The sequence below is a fragment of the Vulpes lagopus genome, chromosome 4 (assembly GCF_018345385.1).
Source record: "Vulpes lagopus strain Blue_001 chromosome 4, ASM1834538v1, whole genome shotgun sequence".
Taxonomy (NCBI): Eukaryota; Metazoa; Chordata; class Mammalia; order Carnivora; family Canidae; genus Vulpes; species Vulpes lagopus.
In genome coordinates, this window is record NC_054827.1 from 55,668,342 (window position 1) to 55,692,531 (window position 24,190).

Here is a 24,190-nt window from a genome sequence, read left to right on the forward strand (position 1 = left end):
ACATTACCAGAAACACCAACTTTACAGGTAACCTAATTGCACCAAATTCGTATCTTATTCAATAATTACTCTTTATGTAAATAGATAAGATGCTCCAATCAAAAGACAGGGTATTAATATGGATTGTTTAAAAAAAAAAAAACAAGACCTATCTATAAGCTGCCTACAAGACAATCATTTTAGACCTAATGAATAAATAAATAAAATCTTTAAAAAGAAAAATAAAAAGAAGTTAATACCAATTTTTCAAATTGTTCCAAAAAATAGAAAAGGAAGGAAAAGTTCCTGTAGGATTTGAGTGACCTTGAATGAGTAAACTCGTTCTACAGGACCAGCATTACTTTGATCCCCAAACCAAAGACCCCACTATAAAGGAGAAATACAGACCAATATCGCTATCAAATAAGGATGCAAAAATTCTCATTAAGATACTAGCAAATTGATTCCAACAATATATTAAAAGAATTATTCACCACAATCAAATGGGATTTATTCCTGGGCTATAGGGGTGGTCCAATATTTGTACATCAATCAACATGACACACCACATTAATAAAAGAAAGGATGAGAACCATATGATCCTCTCAATAGATGCAGAAAAAGCATTTGAGAAAATTCAGTATCCATTCTTGATAAAAACCTTCAACAAAGTAGTGACGGAAGGAACATACTCAACATCATAAAGACTATATATGAAAGACCCACAGCTAATATCATCCTTCATGAGGAAAAACTGAGAGCTTTTCCTCCATTGTCAAGAAAATGACATGGATGTCCACTCTCATCATTACTATTTAGCATAATAGTAGAAGTCCTAGCCTCAGCAATCAGACAACAAAAATAAATAAAAGACATTTGAACTGGCAAGGAAGAAGTCAAACTTCTACTACTTGCAGACAACATGATACTCTGTGTAGAAACCCCAAAATACTCCACCAAAAAAACTGCTAGAACTTATATACAAATTCAGGAAAGTCACAGGATATAAAATCAGGAAGAACTATTACATTTCTATCCACCAACAATGAATCAACAGAAAAAGAAACCAAGGAATCAATTGCATTTGCAATTGCACCAAAAACCATAAGATACTTAGGACTAAATGTAACCAAAGAGGTGAAAGATCTATGCTCTGAAAACTATAGAATACTTATGAAAGAAATTGAAGAGGACACAAAGAAATGGAAAAACATTCTATGCACATGGGTTGGAATAACAAACACTGTTAAAATGTCTATATTCCCCAAAGCAATCTACACATTTAATGCAATCCCAATTAAAAAAAAAAAAAGCCACCAGCACTTTTCACAGAGCTAGAACAATCCTAAAATTTGTATGGATCCACAAAACACTCTAAATAGCCAAAGCAACCTTGAAAAAGAAAAGCAACCCTGGAGGTACCATGATTCTAGACTTTAAGCTATACTAATTTCAAAGCTATAATCATCAAGACAGTATGGTATTAGCAAAAGAACAGACACACAGATGAATGGAAAAGAACAGAAAACCAAGAAATGGACTCACAACTATGGTCAACTAATCTTCAACTCCAATGGAAACAAAACAAAACAAAACAAAACAGTCTTTTCAACAAATGCTGTTGGGAAAACTGGGCATCTGCATGCACAAGAATGAAACTGGACCACTCTCTTACACCAAATACAAAAATAAATTCAAAATGGATGAGAGACCTAAATGTGAGGCAGAGATTCATCAAAATTTTAGAAAGAACTGAGGCAGCAACTTCTTTGACCTCAGTCAACACAATTTCTTACTACACACGTGGTAGGAGGCAAGGGAAACAAAAGCAAAAATGAACTATTGGGACTTCATCAAGATAAAAACCTTCTGCACAGCAAAGGAAACAACAAAACCAAAAGACAACCTATGGAATGGGAGAAAATATTTGCAAATGACATGTCTGAGAAAGGATCAGTATCCAAAATCTATAAAGAACTTTTCAAACTCAACAGTCAAAAAACAATCCATTGAGAAATAGAAGACATGAATAGACATTTCTCAAAAGAAGACATCCAGATGGCTAACAGATACATAAAAAGATGCTCAATGTTACTCATTATCAGGGAATAATAAGTCAAAACCACAATGAGAAACACCTCACATGTATCAAAATGGCTAAAATTAATGCAAGAATATTATCCATGAAAAAAATGAAATCTTACTATTTTTAATGACATGGATGGAGCTAGAGTGTATTATATGAAGTGAAATAAGTCAGTCAGAAAATCATAAATACCATATGATTTCATATGTGGAATTTAAGAAACAAAGCAGATGAACATATGGGTAGAGAAAAAAAGAAAAAAGAGAAGCAAATCATAAGAGACTTAACAATAGAGAACAAACTAAGGAATGACAGAAGGAGGTGGGCAGGGGATGTGCTAAATGGGTGCTGGGGATGAAGGTAGGCACTTGTGATGAGCACTGGGTGTTATATGTGATGAATCACTAAATTCTGCACCTGAAAACAATATTACACTCTATGTTAACTAACTATAATGTAAATAAAAAATTGGGGAAGAAAGCAGAGTATTACTTTCACAGTGGAAGAAACTAACTTGAAGGAATGCAACTGGAAACCAACCATGAGAAACAACACACAAGCACATGTTGTAAAACATTCTATAAAACTGGTCTACGCATTCACAAGTGTCTAGGTTATATAAGTTAAAGAAAGATTGTACAACTGAACCAGACTGGAGAAAACTAGAGACATGAACACTCAGGAGAACTTGCAGTTCAGAATTATTTCTTTTTGCTATAAGGGCACTTTGAAACTACTGGAAGGACTTGAATGGGATCTGAAGATTAGATGGTAATAATAGACCATATAAACTTCTTGATTTTCATGGTTGTCCTGCAGTTATGCATAAAAAGTCCTGGTGTCTAGGAAGAATACGTTAAACTACACAGCGGCAAGAGTGTATCATATCAACTACTTACTATCAAATGGTTTTGGGGGGAAAAAGTTTTATTTTTTTTATTATACCTGCATCTCTGCTGTAATTTTGTGATTCTTTCAAATAAAAGTAGAAGTAAAAAATGGAAAAAAAGGAAATAGAAGTAGCAACTATAGATACTCATTGAAAGTTTCAACCTTCATATAAATATTCAAACAATCATACTGGAAGGTGGTGGTGAAAATAATAAAGCTCATTCATAATGATGTTGAAGACCAGGTGGAGATGCTTGAGGCATTTTAGGAGAGATTTCTAGAGTAAAAGAGAAAAATTTTGAAGTTATGAAAATATAGTAATTAGAAATATATAGCAGATAAGAGTCATTTTATTTATGACTGAGTTGTCAAGGAAAAAAACTACTGATTTCTATAAATTAGGTATGCATAAGACGTAAGGTAACAGGAGAAAGAGAGTTCCAGGACTATGTCATGTTTCTGGTTTTTAGTCCCAGCTTCACCTGTCTCGGTGTGATCTATGACAAGGTTCATGACCATAAATCTATATCCCAGTTTTTACAACAGTAAAATGGAGATAATTAATCTCATCTTCAGAAAACTCAAATTATTAATTACATGCAAAAACATTAGGTAATGTAACTGACATCATGCGAGCCCCAGTGTTATCTTTACCGTAGTTATTAATCTTATAATTATCAAGACTAACAAAAATCCTCTTCTATAATTAGCAAATCAATTTTCAAATAGACTTTCTGGTCAAACAATATCAGAACTTCTGTAAGACCAAATTGGTTATGTTTTCTATTTCTTTGTAACTTCTTAAAGAAATCTGTGTTATTTCTCCGTACAGAAATACAGCCAGTAGGTCTTGTTGGCTTAAATTGAAAATGAGCAAGCACATGGTAATAGCAAAGGATTGTTTCTCCCAACTCTTTCAGTAGGCTTCTGCTGAAGGAATTGAGGGGAAAAAAGTACTTCATCATGGAATCTGAGCAGCGGTCATGAAAGGTGTATCTGCAAGTAGGCACAGGAGTAGAAAGAACCTCCAGGTGTATTTTCACCAGCACATCAGGGACAGTTTAAATATTGGAAAAATGGAGAGGACTACAGAATCAAGTTGAATGAGCAAGAGCTGAGAATTATAATAGTGCATATCACACAAATATAGTGATTAATTTGGTGTTCCATTTGTGTTGGCTTAATTTTGAAAAGCATATATGTATTTTGCTGGTGAAATGTCCATTTCAATGAGTCAGCTCTATTTCCGAAATTTATCAGTACTATTTGAAGTTGTAACTAGCATTCATTTAAAGCGCATATGAAATTTTTACTTAAACAAGAACAAATCTCAGAATTTTTACATCTCCTGCATTTTAAAGTACTAGTGTAAAATGAAATTCATATTTCAATTTTCTTTTCATATAACATCAATTATACATAATATGTTTTGAAAGTATATTTTAACCTAACCAGGAAAACTAGTTAATAGCAATTAACATAGTTCTGATTATAAAGGGAAGCATACAAAATATGCAATAGTTAATTTTCTACATAGCTCATAATAAATGAGTTGCATTTTCTTGAGAATGTCTTAGAACTTTGAGATTCTACTTCCAGCTAACGTGTAATAAAAGACAAATTTACCCTCCTGGCAACAATAGCAACAACACCAGACAAAAATAGATGAAAGTGGTTTTCAGGACAGTAGACAGCAGGCAATGAATGACACTAATCCCTAACAGATAGGAAACAAATGAAGTTAGTTCTACTGTTGCCCCAGTTCATTGATTTTAGGGAATTTTAAGGAATCATTGAAAGAAAGGAAAGGCAACAAAAATATTTGAAGAAACAGTGAAACAGTGATCAAAACATTTTCAAAATTGATGCAAACTACAACCTCACAGATCTAAAAATCTTAATGGATTCTAAACTCAAGAAATATGAACAAAAAAGACACCAAGACACACTGTAACCAAATTTCTCAAAATAAAGTGATAAGGTCTTGAAAGCAGGCAGAACAAAAGGCATGTTACTTATATAGAACAAAATGTAAGAATAATAGCAGATATATCAGTGGAAACAATGCAAGTGAGATGACAGCATACTAAAATCTCTAAAGTTTTGAAGGAAAAAAATTATCACCATATAATTCTACATTCAGAAAAAAACGTATTTCAAAAACGAAAGCAGGATTTGTTTCAAACATACAAAAGCTGACGGAATTTACTTCTAACAGATCTGCACTACAAAAAGTCTAAAATAAATCCTTTAGACAGAAGAAAAATGACACCAGATGGAAATAGAAATCTTCAAGAAAGAATAGAATTCACTGGAAATGTTACCTCTGTGGCTATGGCTATATACAGTAAAATTTTATTTAAATTGATGGTTAAATTTTATGTTTTTTATTTATATTTTTAAAAATAGGACTATGTAAACAACTATTATAACATGTGTTCTACAATATGCATAAAAACAAATGTATGAAAACAATTGCACAGGAATTGAGAAAATATGAATGGAATTGTGTGTTTGATGTGAGGTACAGTACAAAGCTTATTTTTCTTTCTAGGTGGGTATTTTGTCCCAAGCCTCACTTATTGAAGATACTGATTGAATTACTTCAAGTAGTTTTACAGATGTCACGTAAATTTATGAATTAAACCAGGGACAATGAATATTTTAGTGATGTTGAGTAATCTCATACAAAATCTTGATATGCTTTTCCCTTTACATCCAATTTTAGGTTTTAAATTTTCATACATATGTGATTTTTCTATCGGATTGGTAGTAAAGATGAAATCAAATGCTACCTATACATAAATTTAATATGCCACAATACGTATGCCTTATTCTTTGTACTGTTTTTAAGACAAATCTCTCACTCTCTAGGGTTTTCCACATAAGTGATTATATCATTGGCAATATTTTTCTATTTTTTCTGATTTTAATACTTCATTTTACTTGTGGTTAATTAAATGTTAATATTTCCAGTTGAATAGTCAGTAGTTTAGACAGAGGGCATTTTTCTTAACTTTAAAGGGAATGACAGATTTTTCTTCATTAAAAATTATCTGAGATAGATAAGTAAACATCTACACATAGCTGATGGATTTTTAAAAATGAAGAATAAATACTGATTTTTTTCAAACACTTTTCAGCTTCTATGGATATAATCATGTGATTTCATTTTTGCCTTAGAATTCATTGGTTTATTTCATGAGAAAATAGCACTTTCATGCTATTTCATGCTACATGCTTTCATGAGAAAGTGCTATTTTCTAAGTTTGGACAAAACCCACTCTATATTTCCAAAATAAAAGACTGACACATTGAAAATTTAATAATTTTAGCTTTCTCGTATTTTGAAAATATTTAAAAAATTGCCTAGTTAACACAAAATTTACATAACTTTCAGGTGTAAGATAGTGATTGAACGTCTCTGCATTATGCCATACTCACCACATGCTGCTACCATCCATCACCATACACTGTTATAACATCACTGACTATATTCCTCACCCTATACCTTTAATTCCAGTGGCTAATCCATTCCATAACTGGAAACCCGTATCTTCCACTTCTCTCACCCATTTTGACCATTCCCTCTACTCCCTTCCCCTCTGGCAACTATCAGTTCTCTATTTATAGGTCTGATTCTGCTCTTTGTTTATTCATTTGTTTTGCTTTTTAGAGTCCATTGGTCTTTCACAATTGGATTTCTTGTTTCTCCCCTTTATCTATATCACCCATCCCCCACCCACTTCTGGACTTACTTTTGAAAGTTATTTTCCATAATATTTAAACTGGTGATATATATTCCATATACTAAATTCAAGTTATACTTACGATTTTTCACATTTAAAGTTTTGGGTTTTTTTTTCCTGAATATGTTTTCTAGATGGCCAAGAAATGCCGGACCTTTAACAGTCTAGAAAATCTGCCACCATGTTGTAGCACTGACTTTGTAGAGGAAAGGACATAGGCTTGATGTTCCAGAAGGAATCAAATCTTGATTCTACTCTTTTATGAATGCATACATGAGCCACTTAACTTAATCGCTGTAAGCTGCAATTTCCTAAAGTGACAACAAGAGAAGCAAATACATTATGTTATTATTATAGTCGTCTCATTACTATGGTCATTTGAGGTCATTCCTTTGAGTCTGCCTTCAATTATTCAAGCCCACATTTTGCATTTTTAAACATTTTCTTCTTTCTTATGAAATCCTATGACAGACTTTTGACAGAAAGTGCTTTCACAAAAACTGACAAACTGTGTCTAAATAGAAAGTTCACAGTTACAACATCTGGCTTTGTTTGTATTTCTTAGAGCTAAGCAGGAAGATTCAAGAACCCAGAGGGTTGTCTGCATCACCAGCGGGACGGCAGGAGCCAAAGGCAGAGAGAGGAACACAAGGTGTGAGGGAAGAAACAGACTGTCAATCACTAGGAGAGCACAGCACTGGAGAACAAGGGCCTGGAGAGAGAGAGAGAGAGAGAGAGAGAGAGAGAGAGATCCTAGCAACATGAGAATGTGAGGAAGTGTGGCACAGGTGGTCTCCTATGGTAATTTGTGTACGGAGAGACTTCAGGTCTGTAGAGAAGCCCAAGGCATTAATCACCTACACACACTCATGTTCTGCTCACGTTTCTCATCTCATGTTTCAAACTTAGCTATTGAATTGCATTTTCTGTATCACTGTAAGCTGCTATTCTTCCAGCAGCAAAAGAGCAGTTACCTGACTTTTTAAAATCTTGGAGGAAATTACTTATGAGTCAACTAATAATCATAGATACAGGAAATCTGCTAAAAACATGAAGAAGAACTTACAATATGACCTAAATCACATTGCTCATGGAGGAATAAAAAGTTGTTTCTTTGTAAATGAACCTGAGAATTCTTTAAAAGTTTATTTTCTTCTATTTGTTCCCTGAATTGGCTGTAGTGATTTAAGACAAGGTAACAGATCTTATTCCAATTTTCCTTAAACTTCGCATGTGGAAAATGACGAATCAACACTTTCCTCTGAAAAGGAAAAAAAAATGCTGATTTTTAGATGAATTAGTAGAAAAAATAAACGGTCCTGCCTATTGTCCACTCTAAATTCCCCTTCTTAAAACAAGGATGAGTCTTTAATTTCTTAATGACTGTGACTGGAAGTGGACATTGACTCTTTTTTGGACCATGATCTTAATCACTAGTAGGTTCACATTTCTGGCTGTTTGGGCAGAGGCAGAAGCCAAGGAATTCAGTTGTAGCTCAATAAATACATTATGAAATCGTGCAGGCTACGATACCACAGTGGTCTCCCAAGTCCAAGAATCAATTTTCATTCAAAATTTCTCCTACCCTTCCCTGCTCCTTCTGCTCCAAGATCGTTAACATAAGAGATGCAGTTTTATGTTTACATGGGCTTACTTACACCTAAGTTCAAGTCATTAAAAGTAGCTGCCTAATTCTCATTAACTCAACCATTTTAATTTGCTGAGACAATATTTACTAATCCTTGGATTAATGATGCTCAATACAACATGATTATTGTTTGCTAACCAGAACTTTTATGTAATAACGGAAAACTGACATTTGCTCTTGTGCCTTTGCTCACTCCTGTACCAGAGTGTTTATTGGCAACTGAGGGAAATATCCTTCAAAGCTGAAGGAGAAATAACGACTTTCAGACAGGCGAAAACTGAGTGAATTAACTGCCAATAGATTTGCCCTGAAAGAAATGTTAAAGGAGACTTTCAGGTAGGTATATTATAACACTGGACAGAAGAAAGGATCCACACAAAAATGTGGAAATGGAACAAAAATATAACATATTCCATTAATATTAACTGTTCTAAAAAACAACTATTTAAAGCAAAAGGGTAGCAATGTAGTGTGTGTTTGTAACACATATAAAAATAAAATATATGACAAAAATGTATAATGGATGGAAAAAGCCATTGGGAATGTAAGGTCCTTAGCTCCACATATGAAATGGAATATAATATTATGTGAAGATAGGTTCTTATTACTTAAGAATGTACACCATAAGCCCTAAAACAATATTTAAAATATTTCAAGCTAAAAATAAATAGATAGATAAAATGGAATTTTTAAAAATCTTCTTAACCAAAAATGGTAGAACAGGATAAAGAAACAAAGAACAGATAGAAAAATTAGGAAACAGCTACCAAAATGGTATTTTAATCCATCCTTATCAATAGTATTAAACAATATTATTACCAATTAAAATACAGAGATTGTTTTGTGAAATGAAAGAACAATATCCAACTGTAGGCTGTCTATAAGAAAGTCACTTTAAAAATAAAGACATGAATTGGTTAAACCCACACAGAAAATATGAAACACTTAAACAAATTTTTTTTTAAAAGAACCAAAACTGTTATTTAATTCAGACAAAATAGACTTCAGAACAAGGAATTTACTCGGATGAAAAAGGGTTATTATGCACTCAGAAATGGGTCAGCTCATCAAGAAACTTTAAGACTCTTAATTGTATGGACTAATTTGAGGTTCAAAATAAACGCAGCAAAATTTGCTAGACCTGAAAGGAGAAATGTACCTGTCCATAATTACAGTTGGAGATATCACTACCTCTCTTTCGCTCAGTAATTAATGGAACATGTACACAGAAACTCTGCCGGTGAAAATTTCCTACTCTCATTTACCCAGACATAATATTTCATGGCAACTTTAATTTCTACCTTTCCAATATCTCACCTCTATGCAACATTTATGTACTATATGAGCCCACTCCTACTTATTGGAGAAATAGATGTAATCTCTAAGAATCATATAAAGTTGGAAAGCCACACCTGCCTATCATATTTGTCAAAGAAAAACAACCAACAAATATATTAAGTAGCAATTATTAGAAAAAAAAATCTAAACCTGGGTAGGGGAAGAACATTTCTCTCAATGTATGTCATCAAAATAATCATGTAGACAGTTAAGCCTATGAAAATATTATAGGGGGAGGGAGCAAGATGGCAGAAGAGTAGGCTCCCCAAATCACCTGTCCCCACCAAATTACCTAGATAACTTTCAAATCATCCTGAAAACCTACGAATTCAGCCTGAGATTTAAAGAGAGAACAGCTGGAATGCTACAGTGAGAAGAGTTCACGCTTCTATCAAGTACAACTTGTTTTTGGCCACTCTGCACTGAGCAAAATGACTAGAAGGAAAAACTCACCTCAAAAGAAAGAATCAGAAACAGACCTCTCTCCCACAGAGTTACAAAATTTGCATTACAATTCAATGTCAGAAAGCCAATTCAGAAGCACAATTATACAGCTACTGGTGGCTCTAGAAAAAAGCATAAAGGATTCAAGAGACTTCATGTCTGCAGAATTTAGATCTAATCAGGCAGAAATTAAAAATCAATTAAATGAGATGCAATCCAAACTGGAGGTCCTACCAACGAGGGTTAACAAGGTAGAAGAACAAGTGAGTGACATAGAAGACAAGTTGATGGCAAGGAGGGAAACTGAGGAAAAAAGAGAAAAACAAAAGATCATGAGGATAGGTTAAGGGAAATAAATGACAGCCTCAGAAGGAAAAATCTACGTTTAGTTGGGGTTCCAGAGGGCGCCAAAAGAGACAGAAAGCGTATTTGAACAAATCATAGCTGAGAACTTCCCTAACTTGGGAAGGGAAACAGGCATTCAGATCCAGGAGATAGAGAGATCCCCCCCTAAAATCAATAAAAACCGCTCAACACCTCGACATTTAATAGTAAAACATGGCAAATTCCAAAGATAAAGACAAAATCCTTAAAGCAGCAAGAGACAAGAGATCACCAGCTTTTATGGGGAGAAGCATTAGGACAACAACAGACCTCTCACAGAGACCTGGCAGGCCAGAAAGGGCTGGCAGGATATATTCAGGGTCCTAAATGAGAACCTGCAGCCAAGAATACTTTATCCAGCAAGGCTCTCATTCAGAATAGAAGGAGAGATGAAGAGCTTCCAAGATAGGCAGGAACTGAAAGAATATATGACCACCAAGCTGGCTCTGCAAGAAATATTAAGGGCAACTCGAAGAGGAAGAGGAAGAGGAAGAGGAAGAGGAAGAGGAAGAGGAAGAGGAAGAGGCAGTCTAAGGGAACAACCTACAAAAACAAGGACTGAATAGGTATCATGATGACACTAAATTCATATCTTTCAAAGGTAACTCTGAATGTGAAAATGGGCTTAATGACCCCATCAAAAGACGCAGGGTTTCAGACTGGATAAAAAAGCAAGACCCATCTATTTGCTGTCTACAGGAGACTGACTTTAGACATAAGGACACCTACAGCCTGAAAATAAAAGGTTGGAGAACCATTTACCATTCAAATGGTCCTCAAAAGAAAGCAGGGCTTGCCATCCTTATATCAAATAAATTAAAGTTTATCCTAAAGACTGTAGTAAGAGATGAAGAGGAACACTATATCATACATAAAGGATCTATCCAACAAGAGGACATAACAATCATCAATATTTATGCCCCGAATGTGGGAGTTGCCAAGTGTATCAATCAATTAATAACTAAAGTTAAGACATACTTAGATAATAATACACTTATCCTGAGAGACTTCAACACGGCACTTTCTGCAAATGACAGATATTCTAAGCACAGCATATCCAAAGAAACAAGAGCTTTAAATGATACACTGGCCCAGATGGATTTCACAGATATTTACAGAACTTTACATCCAAACTCAACTGAATACACATTCTTCTCTAGTGCACATGGAACTTTCTCCAGAATAGACCACATACTGGGTCACAAATCGGGTCTTAACCGATACCAAAAGATTGGGATCATCCCCTGCATATTTTCAGACCATAATGCTTTGAAATTGGAACTAAATCACAAGAAGAAGTTTGGAAGGATTTCAAACATGTGGTGGTTAAGGACCAGCCTGCTAAAAGATGAAAGGGTCAACCAGGAAATTACAGAAGAATAAATAGATTCATGGAAACTCATGAGAATGAAGATACAACTGTTCAAAATCTTTGGGATACAGCAAAAGCAGTCCTGAGGGGGAAATATATCACAATACAAGCATCCATTCAAAAACTGGAAAGAAGTCAAATGCAAAAGCTAACCTTGCACCTAAAAGAGCTGGAGAAAAAACAGCAAATAGATCCTACACCCAGCAGAAGAAGAGAGTTAATAAAGATTTGAGCAGAACTCAATGAAATAGAGACCAGAAGAACTGTGGAACAGATTAACAAAACCAGAAGGTGGTTCTTTGAAATAATTAATAAGAGAGATAAACCATGAGCCAGCCTTATTAAAAAGAAGAGAGAAAAGACTCACATTAGTAAAATCATGAATGAGAAAGGAGAGATCACCACCAATACCAAGGAAATAAAAACGATTTTAAAAACATTATGAGCAGCTATACGCCAATAAATTAGGCACTCTAGAAGAAATGGACACATTTCTGGAAAACCACAAACTACCAAAACTGGAACAGGAAGAAATAGAAAACCTGAACTGGCCAATAACCAGGGAGGATATTGAAGCAATCCTCATAAACCTGCAAAGATAGAAAGAGATGGAATACTTCCAAACTCGTTCTGTGAGGCCAGCATCACCTTAATTCCAAAACCAGACAAAGACTCCACCAAAAAGGGGAATTATAGACCAATATCCCTGATGAACATGGATGCAAAAATTCTCAACCAGATACTAGCCAATAGGATCCAACAGTACATTAAGATTATTCACCATGACCAAGAGGGATTTATCCCCGGATGCAAGGCTGGTTCAACCTCATAAAGCAATCAACGTGATTGATCATATCAGCAAGAAAAAAAAAAACAAAAAAAAACAAGAACCATATGATCCTCTCAATAGATGCAGAGAAAGCATTTGACAAAATACAGCATCCATTCCTGATCAAAACTCTTCAGAGTATAGGGATAGAGGGACCATTCCTCAGCATCTTAAGCCATCTATGAAAAGCCCACAGCAAATATCATTCTCAATGAGGAAACACTGGGAGCTTTTCCCCTAAGATCAGGAATAAGACAGGGATGTCCACTCTCACCACTGCTATTCAACATAGTCCTAGAAGTCCTAGCCTCAGAAATCAGGCAACAAAAAGAAATGAAAGGCATTCAAATTGGCAAAGAAGAAGTCAAACTCTCCCTCTTTGCAGATGACATGATAGTGTACATAGAAAACCCAAAAGAGGGGATCCCTGGGTGGCGCAGCAGTTTGGTGCCTGCCTTTGGCCCAGGGCGCGATCCTGGAGACCCGGGATCGAATCCCACATCGGGCTCCCAGTGCATGGAGCCTGCTTCTTCCTCCACCTGTGTTTCTGCCTCCTTCTCTCTTTCTGTGACTATCATAAATAAATTAAAAAAAAAAAAAAAGAAAACCCAAAAGGCTCCACCCCAAGATTCCTAGAACTCATATAGCAATTCGGCAGTGTGGCAGGATACAAAGTCAATGCCCAGAAGTCTTTCTAAATGCTAACAATGAGACTGAAGAAAGAGACTTTAAGGAAGGAGTCAATCCCATTTACAATTGCACCCAAAAGCATGAGATATCTAGGAATAAACCTAACCAAAGAGGTAAAGGATCTATACCCTAAAAACTATAGGACACTTCCGAAAGAAATTGAGGAAGACACAAAGAGATGGAAAAATATTCCATGCTCATGGATTGGCAGAATTAATATTGTGAAAATGTCAATGCTACGCAAGGCAATTTACACATTTAATGCAATCCCTATCAAAATACCATGGACTTTCCTCAGAGAGTTGGAACAAATCATCTTAAGATTTGTGTGGACTCAGAAAAGACCCCAAATGGACAGGGGAATTTCACTCAGCTGGGGGCATCACAAATGCCGGATTTCAGGTTGTACTACAAAGCTGTGGTCATCAAGACAGTGTGGTTCTGGACCAAAACAGACACATAGATCAATGGAACAGAATAGAGAATCCAGAAGTGGACCCTCAACTCTACGGTCAACTAATATTGGACAAAGCAGGAAAGACTATCCACTGGAAAAAAGACAGTCTCTTCAATAAATGGTGTTGGGAACATTGGACATCCACGTGCAGAAGAATGAAACTAGACCATCCTCTTACACCAGACACAAAAATAAACTCAAAATGGATGAAAGATCTAAATGTGAGACAAGATTCCATCAAATCCTAGGGGAGAACACAGGCAACACCCTTTGTGAACTTGGCCACAGCAACTTCTTGCAAGACACATCCATGAAGGCAAGAGAAACAAAAGCAAAAATGAATTATTGGGACTTCTTCAAGATAAAAAGCTTCTGCACGGCAAAATAAACAGTCAACAAAACTAAAGACAACCTACAAAATGGGAGAAGATATTTGGAAATGACCTATCAGATAAAGGGCAAGTATCCAAGGTCTATAAAGAACTTATGAAACTCAACAGCAAAGAAACAAACAATCCAATCATGAAATGGGCAAAAGACATGAAGAGAAATCTCACAGAGGAAGACATGGACATGGCCAACACGCACATGAGAAAATGCTCTGCATCACTTGCCATTAGGGAAATACAAATCAAAACCACAATGAGATCCCACCTCACACCAGTGAGAACAGGGAACACTAACAAGGCAGGAAACCACAAATGTTGAAGAGGATGTGGAGAAAAGGGAAGCCTCTTGCACTGTTGGTGGGAATGTGAACTGGTGCAGCCATTCTGGAAAACTGTGTGGAGGTTCCTCAAAGTGTTAAAAATAGACCTGCCCTATGACCCAGCAATTGCACTGCTGGGGACTTACCCCAAAGATTCAGATGCAGTGAAACGCCGGGACACCTGCACCCCGAGGTTTCTAGCAGCAATGTCCACAATAGCCACACTGTGGAAGGAGCCTCGGTGTCCATCGACAGATGAATGGATAAAGAAGATGTGGTTCATGTATACAATGGAATATTCCTCAGCCTTTAGAAGTGACAAATACCCACCATTTGCTTTGACATGGATGGACCTGGGGGGTATTATGCTGAGTGAAGTAAGTCAATTGGAAAAGGACAAACATTCTATGGTCTCATTCATTTGGGAAATACAAAAAATAGTGAAAGGAAATAGAGGGGAAGGGAGAGAAAATGAGAGAAAATATCAGAGAGGGTGACAGAACATGAGAGTCCCCTAACTCTGGGAAACGAACAAGGGGTGGTGGAAGGGGAGGAGGGCGGGGGGTTGGGGCAAATGGGTGATGGGCACAGAGAGGGGCACTTGATGGGATGAGCACTAGGTGTTATGCTATATGTTGGCAAATTGAACTCCAATAAAAAATAAAAATAAATAAATAAAAAAAGAAGGAAACTTTTAAGAGGGAAAAAAAAGAAAATATTACAAAGTCTTCCTCATGGAACAATTGCTGGTATCTTGGGAAAACTTCATGGGAACTCACTAATACTAAAATTGGAAGAGTTGTCTGTATTCCAGGCCACTTTAAACTGTTCTACTGACGTAAGCCTCTTCAGCTATCTGTGACAGCATGTCCTACAAGACAAGAACACTGTCACTTTATTTTTCCTAGCTTGTACATCATAAAGAACGGAAGCAAAATTTTAGATTAAGCTATTTTTATTTAAACGCTTCAGTGATGATTCATTATTTTAGATGTTTATCTTTGTTTTTTTGTTTTTTTGTTTTTTGTTCGTTTTTGCCTTTTGGAAACAAACTAGCAACATAACTTTCATTATGGCAATTTCTTCTGCTTTAAAACAGTGTTATGAATAAAGGTAACAGAGCTGATTTGTAACTGAAATATTTTAAGAAAATCTTGACAAAATAAAAAGTTTAAAAGTCCTTACAACTTTAAGAATCTTTAAGAATAGTTTACTTCCGAAAGCAGAAGTATACAGAGTTCACACAGAGATCTGTAGAAGAATAGTTTACTTCTGAAAGCAGAAGTATAGAATGGCTAAAGAACAGGAGAGTTCATAAAACCCAAGGCTATTGTCAACCTGGGTAGTAGGTTCACAATGGCCTGGGTCTCATCATGATGAGTCTGCAGCTAGAACAGTTTCCACGTATCAAGAAAGAATACAGGGCAGGCAAGTAAGGCAATAACACCCAAGCAGATGATGGACAAATCTGATTCTTCAAATCTACTATGCAAGTTTGTAATAATTTAAGTGAGAAATGCTCACGCATATGTTGGCACAGCTAGACTTAGAGGTGGAAATGACTACGTAAAGATGACGCTTTCCAAGGGAATAATGCAGAATGCTTTTCCCTATGTCATATACTTCTGAGTTGGCTGCAACTCAAGTGGGGGATAGTATTAAGATTTTTAAGATAAGAAACAAAGTTAAAGCACTATTGATTCATTATTACTTAGAAAAAAAAAGCTATCTTTGATCTCACCTCTCTCTCTCTCTCTCTCTCTCTCTCCATATACCTTCTTCATTGTCCAATTCTCTTCTGGTCTACTCAAAACCTGAGCTCCAACTCTTCTGCTTATTCACAGTGTTGTTACGCATTGTTTAGCAAATACCTATTCACTTTTCAGCATTCAGCTTGGGATGAACACTCCCTCCCTGCTCCCTCCCTCATTCAGATCTCATTGGAAACTTGATAGTCAGCGGCTGCACACTTTTAATAAAACACTTAGGATAATCTGCCACGCTTGTTTATATATGTGTCAAAATCCGTTCTTTTCAAAATTTAAGCTCTTTAAAGTCTAGAGTTCTTTCATTTATGTATTCCCTTGTTCTGGAACAAGGGAATACAGTAAGTGCTTAGCTCATATCTGTTGAATGCACTTACATGTAATCAAACAAGGAAGGGGGACTGTTGCTTGGAAACAGGTATTCTGAGACAGAATACAGAGTCCTGGAGTATGAAGCAGATACCAATTGCCTTGATTTCATCACAAAATGGAGGAGTTGGCATTTATGATATTTAGAGTTCCAAAGTTTTATGTCTATATGTTTTTCCTTATACATATACTTAAATATGCACCTGGTACTGTGAATTTATGAATCGAGAAAAACAATGTCATAATTTTTAAAAGCATAACGTACAGAATCAATATATATACTAAAAAGAACTTGACATTTTTACATTTATAACACAAATTCTGTTTTATGTTAAAATTAAGTTGAATTTTATTCCATCCAATAAACTCTTCCTTTTACTCAGAAAAGAGTGCTAGCTATAAAATAACTTGTAACTTTTACCTACATTTGTGATGATGTCTAGTTTTACGAGTAAAATAATCATAGTGCTATTTAAATCTGATTTCCATAGAGTGAAACTAATGTTTAAACTTAATGATATCGTTTAATATCATGATATATGAAAGGTTTGCATTTCACATTATTATTACCACAATTTGGTTTTCAATCTCTATTATATAACATTTAAAATCCATGAGATTGCTTAAATAGGCTAGAGTTCCTCTGCCTCAAGTTTTGCATTATAAAGTTTATCTAACATATCCTATTTTTAACCGCCAGTGTCATCTATCTTGTGTAAGCCTCAAGAGATATTCTCCATGTATTACTGTATCTCAGTTCAAAAAGAGAAAATGTTCAAAGACAACTTTTATATATATATGTGTGTGTGTGTGTGTGTGCTTGAGTGAGTACTGGAGATTGAGAAAGCTGATGTGGGAGGTTAAAGTAGAATCTATTGTGTTGTCCTGTTGTAACCTCGTAAACTGTGGCTATGCAGCAACTTCGGTCAATAGAAAGCTTTCCTTGGAGTAACAAAAGTTTTCTTTTGGCATTTTCATGTCTAAATATTAACACCCTCAGTTGTTTTAGAAGCAATTTCAGAGACATTGTGACCCTTGCGAAAATAGGAAAATGAGTCTGATTTTATAATACAGCAGTTTTTTTGTCTTTTGTTTCCAAAGAAACACAAAAGAAAACGTGTTTCTTTTGTCACGTTTAGCAAAATGCTTATCTTTTTCTCATTTTATTTTTTCATTATCTTAAAGCGATCATTTCCAGTGGTAATGATAATTTCAAAACTGTAACGTCAACTTTTTTATTGAAAAAATCCTCTAAATGATTAATAAGAGACAGCCTGCCATTATATAAGTAACTTTTTATAAAAAGGAGTTTATTGGGGATCCCTGGGTGGCGCAGCGGTTTGGCGCCTGCCTTTGGCCCAGGGCGCGATCCTGGAGGCCCGGGATCGAATCCCACATCGGGCTCCCGGTGCATGGAGCCTGCTTCTCCCTCTGCCTGTGTCTCTGCCTCTCTCTCTCTCTCTCTGTGACTATCATAAATAAATAAAAATTTAAAAAATATATATATAAAAAAATAATAATAATAATAAAAAAAAGGAGTTTATTTCTAATAATAATGACAATAACACATACAGTGAGTAGGTGCTCTTCTAAATGCTTTCTATATTCTTCACAATTTCAGCTTCATAGAAACTCTATGAGGTATGTGTTATTATCAGCTCCATTTCACCTGTATGGAAACTGAGGTATGGAGAAGTTAAATGACCTAAGTGTGAGATCACCCACCTGAGGACCTTTAATCTATCTTCACTGAAATTCAAGGTATAAAATGTTCACAATTATATAGAAAGTTTTCTTCTAATACTTAAAATCTTCCACAAGTTATGTTTTATGGGTCATCTTAATTTTGCAACCATCATTTATATCTCATCTAGAACTATCTTCATTTGTCTATGTATGACAAGTTTTCTATTGGTTGATTGTATGCATGGATTAGGTAGGCTATAGCACAGCTATTTGGTGAAATATTAGTCCAGGTGTTGCTGTGAACATATTTTTGTCCATGTGATTACATAGACAATCCAGTTACACTTAAGAGGATCCCTCTCTCTAATCTGAATAGGCCTCATCCAATTGGTTGAAAGCCATTAAATTTGTGTTGTAGATAAAATAGAGAAAAAAAAAAAAGTATGGCTTAAACATATAACCACTTTCCTAAGAATAGCCAGTAACTTTAACGTGACTTATTAGTCCAGGATTTCAAAAAATTTTGCATGTGTAAAACAAACTAAACGCACAATGTCTCGAGATGTTACAAGGGTCTATAAGAAGGGTTTATTCAGACAAATAAGTTTATGTATACTTATTAAAGAGTTTAAAAGATATTATAATCTTACATGACTATTAGAAATCTAACTACAGAGAGAAGTTCAAGAAAGGTACCTCTAAAGATGTGGATAGTTGCTGCCCCGAAGTCAGTTACACTCACATGTAGGTCTTGGACTGGGCCTCAGCCCAAGAATGCAGGTTGAGAGGAGAAATGTGAGGAAATCTGCAGTGCTCACCACAAAGGCAGACCAAAACTAGGGGATAGATCCCAGAAGTGCCTGCATTTGCCACATGGGAGTTTGTGAAGCAAAAAGTCAACAAATTGATGAAGCCTCTAGGAAGGCACTCATGACCTCTCAGTGATTATTGTTTCACTTCTGATTTGTGAATCTTGAGCAAATTCCCATCACTGGACATCTCTCACTAAACACTACACAGAAATAGTGCCCAGGGAGGGATGGAAGTGGTGGTCACAGTGCCAACCTGCTGGCTACAAACAAGCTAGCTCTTTTTTGTTGTTATGTTATAATAACTCTAGGAACACCAGAGTTATGAAAAGTCTAACACATAATCCAGAACCTAAATAATCACACCAAACAGACTTGGTGATAAGACTAATTTGGAAATCACTGTCCCTATGGAGGAGTTCTTTACTATAAAAATTAAATGAAGCTGAGAGCAAGAGATGTGAGAAACCAAGTTATACTAGAAGGAAAGGAAGAGGGTGGAATTAGTGTCTCATGGGACTTGACTGGAAATTGTGCTATGGGACCAGATAAATTTTGTTAGACCCTCATGGCACATTCCTCTCTTTATCTGCTAATGTGGATTTCTGGTACTTGCAACAAAAAGTACATTGACCAAGGAAATGTTCTGGCTAAATTATGTTCATTTTCTATCACGCAATTAACATCACTGTTCTGTTTAAAAAAGGAACCGATAAATCAGCATAGTGTGTAAATGGACAGACTGTAGAGATGGACTATGTGGATTCACATTCCAGTTCTGCCACTTAGCAGAGTGACTCAGGGAGAGTCACTTACTTATCTTACTTATTGGTACCTAAGTTTCTCATTTATCAATCGAGGACACCATTATGGGAAGGTATTAAGAGGATCAAATTCATACAGTTCTTGTAAGAGTACCTGGTAAAAGCTGTAAATAATTTTGAGCTAATAATGATAGATTCAGATATGGGCCATCAACTCGTTTTTAAAAAATTCCATCTTCAAACACACCAGAGACCAGGATCCTTATCACAAGTATTCCAGAAAAGTCCATCAAAACAAAATAATGAACAGTGAGAGACCTCAGAGTTACTACCTATAATTCTTCTTTCAAGTGTGACATATACCTCACTTATAAACAGGCCACTGAAAGAGATCTTGGCCAACAAACTTCCTCCCTTCCTCGAAACTCTATGGATTACCAGTTCTACATGTTATTAAAACAACAAAATTGATCTCAACATCAGAAATCTGGGTACTTAAAAGATTAGAAAAAAAAAAGGTTAGAGATAACAAAATAGACTTTGGGGACTCCTGCACTTCCATAATAGATCATTCTTTTCTTTTTTTTTTAATTTTCTTTATTCATTCATGAGATACAGAGAGAGAGAGAGAGAAAGAGAGAGGCAGAGACACAGGCAGAAGGAGAAGCAGGCACCATGCAGGGAGCCCGATGTGGGACTCAATCCCGGGTCTCCAGGATCACGCCCTGGGCTGAAGGTGACACTAAACCACTGGGCCACTGGGGCTGTCCACTTTCCTTCCTTTCCTCCTTCCCTTCCCTTCCCTTCCCTTCCCTTCCCTTCCCTTCCCTTCCCTTCCCTTCCCTTCCCTTCCCTTTCCTTTCCTTCTTCCTTTTCTTTCTTTCTTTCTTTCTTTCTTTCTTTCTTTCTTTCTTTCTTTCTTTCTTTCTTTCTTTCTTTCTTCTTTCTTTCTTTCTTTCTTCCTTCCTTCCTTCCTTCCTTCCTTCCTTTCTTTCTTTCTTCTTTCTTTCTTTCTTTCTTTCCTTTCTTTCCTTCTTTCTGATTTTTATTTATTTATTTGACTGAGAGGGGGAGAGAGCGAGCCAGAGAGCACAAGCAGGGAGTACAGCAGAGGGAGTGGGTGAAGCATGCTCCCCAAAGAGCAGAGAGCCCAATGAGGGGCTCACTCTCAGGACCCTGGGATCATGATCCAAGCCAAAGGCAGATACCTAACCAACTGAGCTTTTCTAATGTTATTTCTCATGAAGCTCGAAATTCTAACTGAATAATGTTATCTGTGAACTCTTAAGGGTGTGCTGATTAACACTAAAATGTTAGTACTGATATGATAAAATTATGAACATATTTATTAATATGTATTTGATACAATGTACATGTGCATCTTCAGTAAATGGTATGATTAAGAATAAGACCTTACATTTTCTCTAGGCAATCAAAGTTTTTCTAAAAATTATTATTTTTCAAATGCTTTATATAGGATATCTGTTTTTTCTCAGTAGAAGGAGTCATTCATGTAACTACCTCACATATTATTGGAACTGGAATAATTTACTTTCTCTGTTTCTGTTAATTTACTTTCTTTTCCCCTCCTTTTTTCTTCTTGATCTACAAGCTTGTCAAACAGACAAACTCAACTTTTCCAAATTAGTTGTGAACCTGCTAATGTATTCTAATAAAATCAGTACCTTCACTTTAGAGGTGGATTTCATTTTTCTAGTTGAATTGCTTATAAGTACCTGACTGATAGATCATTTTTTTGCAGAGTGTTTGAACATTTTGTTATTATTTTACTTTATTACTATTCTTCACCTTAGATTTTATATTATGATATGGACAAATATTGGCTTTCTTTACTCAAATTTCAATTTTTTAATCTTGACCCTTTTTGTCTATTTTTTAAAATTTAACCCTTGCAAAGACTACAAAGCTATTTTTCTTCTTCTTTAGAAATCTAACCTGAGGAGGATTTCTCATTTTTAGTGAGCTAGTTTATATTCGACATCCCAGATTGCATGGGGCAATTACAGCTACCTCAGTATCGCTTGCATAATGTTGACTACTAAAGAGAATATTAAGAAATCAGGGGCTTAACCTTTGCCCAATTACCAAAATCATTCAATTTATACTCAATCTGTCTTAATTCTCTCACCTTCTTTACTTCTGTCTCAAACAGAACGAATCTTTTTGCACCTCTTTTGTGTATTGAGTGCAAACTTAATGCACATTAATTTCCTTTTTGTAATTTTTTGAGTATAGTTGACATGCAATGTTACATGAATTTCAGGCGTACAACATAGTGATTCAACAAGTTTATATAGTGTTCTACGTTCACCACAAGTGTAGCTGCCCTCTGTCTCCGTATATCACTATCCCAATACTACTCAATATATTCCTTATGCTATGCCTTTTATTTCCAGGTCTAAGTCCTTCCATAGCATTAACTTCTTTTCTCTAGCAAACATCTCCACATATTTGTTCTATGTCTAGTCTAGCATATGACATTTAAAAAAATAAACAGAAATATCTGTACTTACTAGAGTCTCAGACTAAGGAAAAAATCTAAAACAAGTTGCTAGTTGGGAGATATTCAGCAATAAAAGAAGCTTCAAGGTACTTTCAGCATCACAAAAAAAGAGTAATAATAAAAGGCAGCTGTGGACTCTATGCCTCAGGGGAATTTAATGAGGTGGGAGGTAAAATGGGAAGGGAAGGCTTCACAAAGGAGGCATTGTCTTTGCTGATTTGTAAATAATTAGTGCAATTCTAATGGACAGATGAAAGGAACCCTCCAAGGGTAAAGATCAGTATATGCAAAGAACATGAAAGAAACCAGGGAAAGATGTATGAACTACAACTGGAGACTCTGAAGTTAGATTAAGCATGGTCTAAAAACCACATCTTTGGGGGATGGAATCTGTCCGGTGATGCACTCCTATCAGTTTGTAAGGCACCACTCTGTGTACGTCTTTGTTTTTCCAACATGAATTTCAGTTAGGCCAGGTTGGTAGCTTGAAATAGGCCATAGTTTGATTGGTTATAACACTGAAATTGGCAAACACTAAACATCAGGACTTTTATCCCAGAGATAGATCTAGTTGTTAAACATTTATTAGTGCATTACTGACTTCATCTAAAGTGTAATGAGGAGTCACTAGAAAATTTTAAATTAGGATGTGACATCTCATTTCCTCTGGCTACTGTAACAACTGAACCACAAACTTGGTAGTTGAACCATCTGTAATGATGCAGTTCCAGAGTCAGAAATCCAAAATGGGTTTCAACTGGCTAAAATCAAGGTATCTGCTTTTCTTTTGGAGGCTCTAAGAAAATACTGGTTCCCTGTCTTTTTCAGCTTCTAGAGGCTGACCACATCCCTTTGCACATGTCCCCTTTCTTATTCAAACCACAAGGGCCTGGAAGAGTCTTTCTTTCACATCGCTCTGACACTGTATCCTGCCTCCTTATTCCACTTAAAAGAACCCTATGATTACTTTGGGCCTGCTTGGTTAATCCAGATTAACCTCCTCATATCAAGGTCAGCTGATTAGCAAACTTAATTCCATCTGTAATCTTCACTCCTTCCTTCTATGTAACATAGATATTACAGTCCATGTCCCGGAGAACAGGACATGGACATCTTTGGGAAACCATTCTATGCCTACCGTTGCATTCGATAAAGTTTGTTCTGGAAGTGATATGGAAGATGGATTAGATGCTAGTAAGAAGGGTAGGACCTCAGTGAGATAAAATGAGAGCTTGACTTAAGTTAGTGGAAGTAACGATGGATTGGAGAAACAAATATCATTTACTTCCTTATACATTTATACTCTAAAACCCACTCTCAAAGAATTCAAAATAACTTAGAGCGGTTCCTAGGGCTGGCATATATGTTTTGCATCTCCAACACAATAACACAAACTACCTATGAAATAGTCACAGAAATTAAATATTTGTCACTAGTATAAGAAGGCACAATTATATTTATTCTTAAAATAGTAAGATAAAATAATTTAGCTTATGTCAGGGAAAGAAGAAAAACTTCTAACTTGTGTCTGGCGCTTACCAGTTATCTGAAGGAAGGACTGATTAGGTAATGCCTATTGCTTATAAACTTAGATTAGTTAAAAACATACAAAAATGTTCTTTTTATTGTTAAAAAATCACCAGTTGTAGTATATTCTTAAATTTTTAAAAATTGGGATGCCTGGTTGGCTCAGCAG